We start from the raw sequence: 13,652 nt of genomic DNA, 5'->3' as shown, positions 1-13,652 counted from the left end.
TACGCTCATCATTCTTATACATACCACAGATATCAGATATTTACTACAGTTCATCGTCCTTTCAATTCAGAATGATTGTCCAAATTTCTAAATTTTTATAGTAATGTCCTTAATACACCCAAAGAATAAAAACGCGAAAAGATGGAAATTAATCTAAAATGAAACGAAATAAAACCTTTAGTAGTTTAGACTTTGATCTACGGGGATCAGTTCTAATATATGTTATTTTAATATAACCGTAACCAAAGGCCCCCATAGGAAAATAACGTTTATTCTTTGTAGAATATTACGTATCGAAAATCTATAAAGGAAATACAATTAATTGATTTGACATTTCAAATCACCTCTTGAAGCTGGAGGGCACATAATAGAAAAGAGCCATCCTTTTGATTGGGTTTTACAAATATCTTAGTGAATACCTTCTAAAGACGATAGATTCACCACAGAGCACATAGAATAAATAATAGGAAGTGTAGGAAACTTGAGTTTGTTTCATCAATAAAATTCGATATTTGATAGAAATAAGCCGATAATTGATCGTATCTTGGAAATGTCTTATTAATAAACGTGCAAGTTAAACACACTTACACGTGCTATTTCAATAATCATTCGAATCAAATTAGTTGATTGTCAAAAGTACAATTAATTTAGTTACGCCTATTACATATCAAATGGCAATGTACGTAAAGGTTAAAGGAAATTGAAGTTTATTTACATATCATCCATAACTTGACTTTAATTAAATATTAATATTAGTACATAAAACGTATTCGATCCCGCCTCTTATCGTTGTTTTCAGCAGATACTATTCTAGTGTAATTAGATCCTGAAGAACTGCTAAGTTAAGTTATCCATTTGCAAAGTTATGTAATCCATCGGCAGTCTGGAGTTAACTAACTGATAAGTGACGTTATTATAATCCTTACTAAAGTTATCGGTTCTTTTTTTTTTTTTTTTGCCGACATAGACAAGAATATCTGACCGGATAAGAATTAGTAATTCAAAAGCCTTTCTTATGTTTCCATGAAATTCGAAATTCCAGTAAATGAACTAAAAAACGAAGGTGTGATTGTGAATACGAATGAGATACAGTGTCTCATAAGCCAATCTGGCTGGGCGGCATTACTTTTTACCCTCTTATATTTGTATATTTATATGTTCTATGCTGTGTGACACTTTAATAAATAAATTAAGCATAAGGACATAGTTCACCATTTTCGGGATGGACTTGGGTCTTCATTATATATAAATAGTCTTCAGAAGTACTAGAACTGCACGAAAATCGCATAATTCCTTCAAATTCTTAAACAACAAATTTCGCTTTTTATTTATTTCGTTCACAATCCCATCTTCTCTCTTGGGAAAATTGGGTATCCGAAAGCTGCCGTGTTGATATAGTCTCTGACATCCAGACCTTTATTATCGCGGCTGTAGACTAAGTGGGCCTGTGTAATTCGGGATACTATGTTGTCGACCAAGTCTTGAAAAAAGCGAGTCGTCATTTAACTTTCAAACACGAATAATTATCGATAAACATGGTTAGGAAGGCTAAAATTTCGACGATAAGCTGTGAATGATATAACCGATTAGCTTAGTTAATCAATTCCCGTTTTTGAGACCAACGAACGATTGACCTCCGAAATGACAAATCATGACATTTAATAAAATATCAAGCCTTTATCGACACCGATACTTGTCACCTTTCTTTCTATCAGTTATCTTTTAGATTATTGTCGAGAGCCGCATTGGCTCAGGGGGTTAGACGCTTGCTCGCTAACCTGAAGGTCCAGCTTTCAATACCGGCATAGGTCGATTTAATATCATCAGATTTTCCCTGTCAGTGATGCAGGTAAGAGAAACTGACATGGACAAAGCGTCTAGTCGTTCGGATGGAACAATAAATCGAGGCCCCGTATGCCTGTGGCTGTGCACATTAAAGATGAATTTTCTTATTTTTTTAGTGTCAAATTAAGCAAACTATTTGATTGTTGTTTCTAATCATATCATTATGTTCTTATTGCATATAATTAAGAGTTTAAACCAATCATGGTTAAACAAAAAAAAGGGTTTTTTGACCATTCTTGATCGGTCACTCATTGGAATTCTGCTGGTGCTGCTAATTCTCTTCTAATTTAGCTAATTATGAATTAATTACGGACATGTGAGACAAACTGGTAATTTTCAAAGTCATTAGAACACCTCTACTTTCTATTCATTTAAGTATTAGCATTTTCATTTTTATGATTAAAAAATAAGGGAACCCATCTTTGAAGATCCCTCAAAAGTTGGAAATCGAAAAAGAGCAGGCTAATGTCGCTGTTCTGGCAAAATTCCCCTCATCTCATCCTGTATGGCGTTTCCCGTCTTCATTAGCCCATATGGTGCAGAAATGTAGGACGTCAAACTCCATTCATTTCATTCTCATTTTTAGTTAAGTCACCTATAAGAGATGAAGAAACTCAAACTATCGCGGCATTGGTTCTAAAGCGTGATGCACAGGGCCTCCATAATAGTAACAAGCTAAGATCACTAATTTAAGGAGATCGTCCCGTTAGAAATAAAAGCTTGTTGAATACTTACAAATTGGGTTAATTAAGTATGTCGTTAACAATCTTACTTTTTTGTTATTTTTTTAATGAAGTTTTATTTAATTTGTTAATACTAAATAATTCAAATGTTTTAATTCCAATAATCAATAGATCTAGTATACAATTCCACAATAATCAGCACAATGTCTAAGTTTAGATCTCATGACGCCATTTCAAAGGGGTGGATGGGATATTAATTGGATTTACTCACCACCCTAACCCACCCACCGCCAACCCCAAAATACATTTTTAATGAAATTACGTAATTCCGGCATGTAATACTCAAGTTCTTATCTTAAAAGTAGTACCCATCAAATACACAAATATAGATAAATAGTTCATATTTATTTTAAAGGGCGACAATCTGCATCTTCTTGTACGAAATTCGCATAATCTCTTCAAATATACCTCAATCTAGAAATTTCACCCTGTATTTCCATCGTCATTCGTTTCTCCCTTTCTTGGCTATGTCTTGTCTACGAGGTACATAGTAGGAAATACGGTGTGCACGTCTCTTGTGGAAACGGCATTAGAAATAAAGCAATGAGATGCAGAACTAAAACAAAAATGCATAACCGTCGTTATATCAGTCGATTTACTTTTACTCTGGCTAAAATGTATAAGGGATTCTCCAGCACTGTCATGCGCAAGAGATCCTAGCCAATTTATAACTTAAGCTAACATGAATCAATTGTATCCATCTAAGGCAAGTAAATCGACAGACTGTTGCTTTCTTGCCAGTTGTTTTCGTTCTATCAAAGACGTTTTTCTAACTATCAATAATAAAATATTCAAAGAAGTGTTTTATGAGTTTTGTGGTTTTAATATCTACCAGTTTTGATGTTATGGTATTATAATGATCTTATTATTAACTTGTAAATAGGCTCTGTTGAAGAATATTCCATATTTTATAGTTTCTGATAGGAAAATGATCTATGGCGTTCTAGAACATCGTGATTAATAAATTTGAAAGCATATTATTTTCCGATATTATAGCAATATCATTAATTTCTAATAGCCAGGTTTGTCTCAAAATTACAATTTACTTTACCATAATAACACTGAAAGTAATAATTTCCAGCTCCAATTAGCGTCGTTTTTGGTCTACAGAAATCACGAAGTTCTGTATAGCACCACCAGAATAGTGCTTTTAAATAGCTCGTATTACACTCTAACGCCATCGGTCACAACGTAACATTTTCAAAAATATCTTTTCAGAAAAGGTTCTACTCTCAAATTTATTATAAAAGAAATTGCAAAATAGCGACAATTTGACGGTTATTAGAATTCTATCACACTGATATTGTGACGCTATCAGCAGTCGTCCAACTACTATAGGAACTGGTTGAACTAAGTCCCCATCCTCAGAAAAAAATCAAAAAAAGAAATGTACCAAAGCTAGAATCTTTAAAGTAATATAAAATTATTCACAACTTATGCCGGGGCTCTACAAAGGGCAATGTTATGTTCTTATTTTAGAAAATGAGGCCCTATGTCAGCTATGACTACCTATGAGGGCTCTAATACATGTAAAATATTAAGATCGTTACTGTAGAGGGCAGCATAGTACATGATGGCCTGAAAGAACAGAAACTTTGGTACAAACCAATAATTCATGTTGCAGTAGTGTTATAGTAAGATTTATAGTAAATCGTAGTAAATTATGTGTGTCAAATCTTACTAGACGTTGTTAAATAGTAGATTATATTACTGTCTATGTTTGGTAATCTAAGTATTGAATAAGTCATAAGGCTCTTTCATCTAGCCATCATATTGCGTGATCTAACAGGCCTGCAGCTTAGTAAAATGAATGTTATTTATGCGACAATTGGTAGTTTTCCGGTAAATAAGCACACTTTCTCTTGTTTAGACTACGATACTTTTCTAACATCACGCGAAAACTCCACGGGGTTGGACAAACAATTATGTCTTCTAATCTGCTGGTTGCCTTTCGTGACAGGCACGCAATATATTACTAAAATTCGGTCTATTTTTATGACGTTAACTTGCAATTTCACGAAGAATTTGACAGGAGTATAGGCATTCCCTATATTACATCATATTTCTTCAAGTAGCAAACGTTCTTTCTTCAAAACACTTAAAATACAGGGAAATTGCTACATATATATATATTTATATATGTGCACATATATTGAAGAGTTATTAAATGGCACAAAACGCAATAACTGAGCAAAGGTTAAAAGTTCGGGATAGCTTGATACCATTGTATACCCAAACCGTGTTCTGTGTAGTAGAATGATCATAACCATAAAGCACCACTCATTTTTTCACCTGAAGAATAATAGGCATCTCTTACTGACCTATTTACACAGTGCTGAGTCTTTAAATTCAATAAAATTAGTATAATTAGAAAGGAAATGACAGCAGAAATTTTACCCCTGACATGTTTGGTTCATCTAACATTGCAATTTAAGATTTTAAATCTATAAACGATCGAAGTTACCAGATAATTACAAAAAAACTCAGTTCCTTATGCTGAACTCGAAACTGTAGTCTGTTTCTGTTTCCCAACCTACGGTACCTCATTGGGGTAATTGTTATAATAATAATAATAATAATAATAATAAACTATTTATTTTACATGGATCTTAATTAATCTATTAAAAACAAAGTTTAGCTCACAGCGATGAATATGAAGACAATATTACAGATATAATATAAACATATGTTGTTGTGATGAGGTATATGACTTAAGCCTTTGAAAAGGGTTTAAGAAAATTGTGTGGAGTAGGTGCAACGTGCTGTACCTATGGACTATTATAATATTATGTATATATGTATTATTATGTATTATATTAAGATCTTCACCCCTTCTTCACTATTATTTTCACTTAAATTCACGATGTTTAATTCATGTTATCTGAAAATTGAAAGGTGATATTGTAAAGGGATATAAAACGGGGTACAAAATCTATATGAGCCCGTTCAGAACTGGCTTGTTCTTCTCTCTAATCTCTATCCCTGAGAGAAATCGTGGCACATTTGGTTATATTGGAACACAACATCCAAGAACCTTAACAGCCTTTGTGACCCTGAATTTGTTTTACTAGTAACGCTACATCTGTAATAAATGTCTACTAACATACAAATTTGTGTCGCTAATTATGATAGTCTATACTTCCGGTTTATTCTGAATTTTGTCTCCGTCAGAAACGGTTTGATTGAGGTTAATTTCCCATAATACACTACACCGGAAACTCATTCAATTCTCCCATTTCCTACTAGATTCTTATCTTCAATTCCATAAGAGTTGCAGCCTAATTGGACACTTAACGAACAGCCAGTTAATCCCATAAGATAGTAGAGATTTTACTAATTACCAATTACTAGAAGGCACTTTGATCGTTTACCAAGTAAAATGATATGCTGTGTAAGGTGGTGTCCAATCATTTGCTGTCATCATTGGATAGCGTCGAAATCATTTACGTATTAGTTTACATCATTGTATTGTCTGTTCAAGCAGAAAACTAATGTAATTTGTTGATATGGAAAATTAACCTCTATTTTCTTCAAATGAATCACTGACCTTTTCGTAACCAAATAAAAATTCATTATAACTCAGTTTGTTTTCAATCGAACTCACTGAATATCTGTGAAAATGTTAACCGACATTAACAATATCGATAAGAATCATCCTTTCTTGGTGCCAACTCGAAAGTCTGCAGTGTAAGCATGAGATGGTACCAGTCCTACACGGCAATAGCCTACTGTTCATAGCTGAAAATAAGTGAGAAATTATCCCATCACCAAGAAAATCAATAGGCATCATCGTTGATTTGGTTCAAAAGCACAAACCGATCTGCAAAAAAAAAATGTAGACGAAGCAATATGTAATGTGATCAGGGGAACGGGTGGACAAACCGTATATAATATACCTTTTATGTGAACATATAAAATTGCTCCCAAGCAATGATGACGCAAAACAAATGATTTGGACCCGAAACCAAATAAATAGCAAGTATTATTATGTTTTAATTCCAAACCACTTTAACGATCCAGATATCACGGAAGATGGGACACTTTGATCTTGACATTTTACTATGGAAAACAAAATATCCGTTTTCCTAGACGAACACGGCAGTTGAGATTAGTTGCGTGCAGCCAAGATAGGGGAATGTCCGACGTGTGTCAGAACTTCCATTATTGTAACGTGATATATTTAACCTCAATAAAGTCGCAACAACCGACTACAGCCTAATATCGACTGGATGAACAAAATGTGCTTTTACTTAGGTGTGTTCAAGTAGGTCCTGTCTATCAATGTTTTGTTGCATTATAGTTCAACTATAAATTATTGTCTATGACTGTCGACTGATAATCATTTTTTCCATTATCAGTAATCTAAGCTAGGAATTGAAACTTGTAATGATCCTTGGGAATGTAGAAATCATTATTGAATGCAGATGTTGCTAATCACACAGGAAGGTACCCGACTGATGCCAGCAAAACTTTGGCAAAGTTTGCATCAGAGGTTGTACCTTTCATTAGCGAAACGTTGTATCAATAGCTGGGACAACAAAATTCATTAATCCAAGTAAGTTGTCTCTTTATAATGTTAATTATAGACAGTTCTCAATTAAGCTTCCCATAACAATTTTCCACTCATAGTTTTGTTGAAAAGGTAAACACAACATGCCTAGTGTCGGGTAGATTATTGTATAAATAAAAACCAGGAAAGTTTTAATGGGGTACAGATTCATCTAGAGTCGGCTATTCCGTTTTGATGCTGAATTTAAATCATTATGTTATCTCAATCCAAATATAGGTTTCTGTATACTAAAATAGATCTACCATATTTGATCCGGTCATATACCTCAACAAAATGAAAGCTAAACATATTTTCTATTTTCAATTTTTCTTAAATTAGATGAAGGAAAAGCTTTGATTGAAGCAAGACATACTCGAGTTAGTTTCTATGAAAAGTAAACATTATTCTATCAACAATATTTATTCAACTTGTTATTTTAATCTCTCTCGGATCTGTTTTAGGGGCATACATGCAATAATGATTCAATTTTCATTAAAACAAAACATTTAATCAAAAATATCTTAATTTCATTTGAAGATTTCAAATAGTTTTTTATTTACATTAAAATGCAACAATATTACATAGTTGTTAACTTGTGTTTGAAACAAAAAGTGAAGAGAGGCAGAATGGCGAGGAGCAAAGACAGTTCGCAACCATATATATCAAGAGTCGGTAGATCTGTTTCATATTGGAGCAAAAAGACAAAATCGTTCAAAACATCAGTGATGCTCGTTTGGTCATGATTTCCCTAGAAATGCGATACGGAGAAATATATATATCGTATTAAAGCTACAGAAAACTGTGCTTTTCATAATGAACGGTTTTTGTGGTTTCAATGAGCTCCAAGGTGACTGTCTGTGAAAGTCTGAAACACATTCCGCTTCTCAATTTATTTCACATTACAGCTATATGTTGAGCTAGCTATCCAACTTAGTTGATCTTCAACATGAAGTAACTTGATTAATTGTAACGAAATTTGCTTCTCGAATGCCATGTAGCAGTTTTTATTAATACTACGGACGTTTACCATTGAGGACAATTTGTAATAAGCTTTCTCTTTATAGAGTGTAAACACCCTGCGGTTCTACAATCAATCAATTTTCATATTGATTTACAATCTTACACATTCTTCTACACTTTTCACTTCTATTTATTATTCTTGTCACCAATATGTAATAGTTATATATTATATATATAGCCCGACTAATATGGCCCTTCTTTCCTTGGACGTGATATACGGATGGCATATCTGTTTTTATGGAGTTGCTCCGATCTATTTTTGGAAAGCTAGTTTTTGAAAATCCCCAGGACCAAAGCACGCGGCCTTTGATATCTATACAAAGCCGAGGCATTAATGAGTCCATCAAGACATTGCTGAATATTCTACAATGTCCCTGAGCCATACAGGCGATAGAAAGCAGGCTTTTCCATTATTCTCAAAACATTTTAGATTAAACCTACCCCTCGACTGTATGCAGAACTAGCTACCTAAAAATGAACATATATATTACAAAGATTTACGACTTTCCCATCCCGAAATAAAATTTCAACTTCGCACACAATATAAAGCATAGTTTTAATGTTTTCTTAATGACTCTCTCACATTTCTAAATTTTTGATCGACCTGCAAATTCTGGGTTGCATTATTACTGATAGGTCCATCCATTCAATGATCCAGTGAAGAGGCATGATAAAATGTCAATGAACCTGAGATTTCTGAGGTCTTGTCAAGAGAACGTGGTTTACTGTCATCGACATGTTCTATGTTCTTTTATCTTTGACCGAACTTTTCTTCCAATTTTTCATTCATATTACTACTACTTACTACACTCATATTACCTGCGACGGTTTACCAATTTCTCCAATGTCAGCCACAGACAATTCAATTGTTACCAATCAAAGCAGAAAATTGATTCCTAGAATCCGTTAACTGTAAAGTCAACTCGTTGGCTGGAATCAAGAGGTCTTGAAATACAAATTACTGTCGATGGTTAAACCGCTTACCCGATTGCTGTTCATTGAGTCAACATAACAGTTCAATATTCAAGGTCTCTTCTGTCTTATAATCAATGGTAAAATCTGAATATTGAGATGTCTCTAGTGGTACCATCAGAACAATGCAACCAACTCTATTGTTACAAGTGTACCACAGATTGTATGAAATGTTGAGATGGTCAAATGTTTGGATTTATTCACACGTTGCATTGGATATGAGTAAGATGAGGGTAAGTGTAATATTTTTACAGTCAATTTTTCTTTGATCTTGACACATTTAAAACTCAGAGTGTACCATAGGGGTTGTTACAATATATATCCTCGATAAATGGGGGAGTGCAGCTTAACTGGATGTGAATGGTCTTTTGCTGTAACCAAATAGTGGGTCTATCTTCCTAAACAAATTCCAGTCTTTAACTGTAAGGACATTCTCTTGCGAATATTACAATGAACAATATACTTGACGCAAAGCATTGTAATTGAACTGCAATTGTTGGTGTGTACTTGAATTATTTTTGTAAAACGGAAATACATTTATAGTAGTTATTTTGTTAATGAGATTCTGTATTTACTAAATAACCAGTGTGGTTTATTTTAAAGTAATAAGTCATTCATTAGGAAATGAACACTTGTTAAAATTAATAAGATACGGTGCAGGAAATAGATATTATGGTTGTGATGAATTGGAAAACGCTCGACCGATTTCTCTCGTCGTTTCTAAAAGACTGAAGAGTGTTGTTGCTGTAGGGCAATCAGTATAAGCACTGCATCAATTAAAGGTATTAGATATCTGGCGTCTAACGACCTGGTAAAGTTATTAATCGGTTATTTTCAGATATTTTTGTATTTCGCTGTTCTTTCTTAATGTTTATGTATGGATTGTCGTATTTTCGTATGCATACACTACTTATGCATTGTACTTAAAATCATGGACAATATATTTATATATCCTGGGTCTAAAAAGTATTTCCACACTGTTCCATTAGAGAATGGGCCACCGTCGCTGGATCTTTGAGACTAGTGTTCTCCTACCACAAGATGTGTTCACATGTTATTGGGGTGTAACAGATCTTAGGGCGCTAGGGGCGTTCAGAATAACAGACAGGCACAAAAAAAACGACAACCAGGAACTTTTGCTATGGTTCAATAAAAAGTGGAATGGCACATTGACCTATTATTTCCCACTTTTTGCAGTATTCAATACCCAGTACAATACTGATATTCTGTAAATCATAATCTATAGCAAAAGTTATATCGTCGTGTATATCGTCGTGTTTTGAATAGATGCTTTGAATTCATTTGTACTGACTTAATTGCGTGTAAATACATATAATGTAGCATGGGTATGGAATAGGAAACTGGATCAATATATCTGAATAATTGGTAGAATAAGCTATAATGATCAAAGACATCTTTTTGCTGAATAGACTCTTTCATAGATTCCCTGCTTTCCATACAACCAGATTGTCTTCGACTGATTTTATTTACTACGCTTTAATTAACGTAACTTCTCTTAGGCCGAGACATTGACCGAATTAAAACGTCTATATTTCTGACTTAAATCGCCGAATTGATTTTTGTAATGTAGTTGAATCTTGCTTTTTCGTCCCATATCTCTTGTAATAAATTAGTTGAAAACGACTTTATGTCTAGATTAAGGACAGTATTGGTTTTCTCGAAGATGTATGAGGTTGTTGATATTACAGTTCAGTCTGCCCGTCATGTGTAGTCCGTCTTATTGATGATGGAGCTGAAAAACCTATTTGTTTGGGCTTTTTTAAAGAACCAAATGTAACATAACTTTTATAGTAGAACTGGGAACACAAAATATTTCGCTGCGACCAATATAAATGTTGAACATCTTTGAATAATTTCGTTTCAATATAAAATCATTATAAATCAGATGTAAACCAGTAAATCACTCGTTTGATTTTTATTTTTTACCGAAACCTTGGCAGATCCCCTATTTCAAATGCTCTATGCAATAACCTCGATTTAAAATTCCACAATATGCCCAATCTTGTTGTTGAATATCCATGTCAGTAAGTCTTTGAAAACAATTGCTTACAAGAGTAATTTCAAGGTGGGCTGAATCTTTCGATCTACGATTAACGTAGACATATTTTAATTCCTATGTTAACAAGATTTTTCCCCTTGGAGCAATATAATACGGCCGGCGTGAAGGCATTATTAAATGGGTGGCTGTTAAATGTCTAGATGCTAGTAATCTGGTGTCGATCAGTTAGCTTATATCATGTCCAATAATAAGATCGAAATAAACTGTCGACATTTTTTCTTCCGTAATACTAAGTTCGTCATAGAATATTCAAAGTCTACTCTGTCCATAGACACTTCCGAAATCGACTTTTCAATATGTTTATTTCACCGACATGTCGACATATACTTTTATATGCCTCAACTGCAAGATTATTGCCAACTTTCCAATGTCTCCAAATTATAGGTAATAACGAAAGTGACTAATAAATGAATCAGTTTTATGCATTTTATCGACATCTACTATTTACTGTCACGCATATGACGAATATCTGTCGTCATCGCATATATCATATGTCTGATTTGCAAGAATATTGTCTACAATGACTCAACAATGTCTCCAAGACCAATGTCGAATAGTCACTGTATTTGTGTCTGGCAAATAATGACATGAACTTTTCTATTTGCCTTTGTCTTTATGTTCACATGCCCAAAGAGACTTTATTATGTAATCCTGATTTAATGCCTCTTCGCTTATTTCAACAAGGAGTATAACATACACAAAATGATATTAACCACTTAATATGCAGCACAGTGATACCGACTCACGGAAAGGTGAGCATGAACAGTTCATTGACAATAGCAAAAATAGTGTAAAGTGAATTGTGATCAGTGATCAAAACTCCAAAGTCAAAACGCCCGTCTTTTCAATGATCTCTTTTTGACAATATTCTTATTTAGAAAGACTATCTACTGTCAGTGTACCGGTATTCAATGTAATATAAAAGATAGGATAATAAAACTATAAAGATTTCTCTGGCTATCCATCAATAAAAGTATTAATATAGAATTTCTAATATAGTAGCTAATTGATTATATTGGAGAAGACATTGAAAAGATATTTGACAGTGTTTGAAGCATCTGGTGAAATGGTATTTTATTGACGTATTATCCGACCGACTATATTGGTTGCTGCTACTTTCATCATTGATCTCTTCATCTATTTACTACCCAGTTTTCAATACTTAATAACTTTTTACTATCACAGATTACCTCATAAACTATCACTCTGTGTAATTTATTACACCAAACTATCCTTGTAATATTTTTAAAGAACCGACCAAGAAAGGATATGAAAATAGATTTGAAATGGCCGTGCTTCATCTGATAAAAACTTTTGCTGGGTAACATTTATGTACGATGGAAGGCTTACTGTGAAAGACCCGTACCAAGTTGATGGTTTTTACTGATTTCTCTACATACCTCCACTTCCAGATTAACATGCTATGTCTGTCTGGATGCCGGTCGAGAAAAAAAATTTTGCGGCCACACTGAAAAAGTATTCACGGAAGTCGTCAAAATAGGAAGCCTAATGGGGCTATTAAGATTCATTGCTGAAACTTTTATCATGTCCAACTCATTGATGGTTATATAACTTACTGAGTCATCACAGAGATTCGATTGACTATTATAGAAATCCATATTAGACTAGTAGCAACTTGAATTGACTTTCTGGTGAAGCGTTGCAGTTGCAAAAATTGTACAATTATTTTTTCGACAAGAGTTATTCCCCTTTGATCAGTTACCTGTTTTTGGGACACAAAATACAAAGCTATAAATTCTTTTACAACCTCTACATCCCATCATTTATTTAATCAGCAAGTAAAAAACCATTGAAAGTAAGACTGTCATTTCATATAGAAATAGGTCTATACACTCTTCTCTTTTCTGATTTTGTTAGGTAATTGTCATTTCCTTCGGTCATATCAGTTTTGAAATTTTATATCGGTTTGAAATGTTGGAAAAACTTTGTCGTATACTTATTGTCTTCAGTTTGCTATGAACAAGGTTGTCATTTAAGTTGTGAATTTTTATATACGAGAATTATATTTTGTTTTCGCACAAGGTCGCTGTGACACACACCTAGATGTTTGAATTGTTTAAGATGAAACGATATTTAATGTATAACTACTGTAATTAGCGAAATGTTTTATTTACTTCTAGGTCGTATTACATACACAGAACACGTTTTACACCGATCTCCTCCTGTCAACAAGTTTCCAGAATTGTAACTTCTTTACGAGATTGCAAACTATAATTTTGTTTTTTAATTTATCGTTTTTTTGCCTTTTATATTTTATAGTAAACTTTCTTAAGAAATATGAAGCGTATGAAATTTTATCTGCACTACAATCTTATGTTTAATTAAACCAGTTATTCAGGCTTTGATGTAAGAATTGTAATCTGCTGTAAGTGGTAACGTCTACTTTCACATACTTAATTCTAATTACTACTAATTTGTAGTA

The sequence above is a fragment of the Lottia gigantea genome (assembly GCF_000327385.1).
Source record: "Lottia gigantea unplaced genomic scaffold LOTGIsca_18, whole genome shotgun sequence".
NCBI classification, from domain to species: Eukaryota; Metazoa; Mollusca; class Gastropoda; family Lottiidae; genus Lottia; species Lottia gigantea.
The sequence above is the reverse complement of the archived record's forward strand: the minus strand, read 5'-3'. Positions refer to the sequence as shown.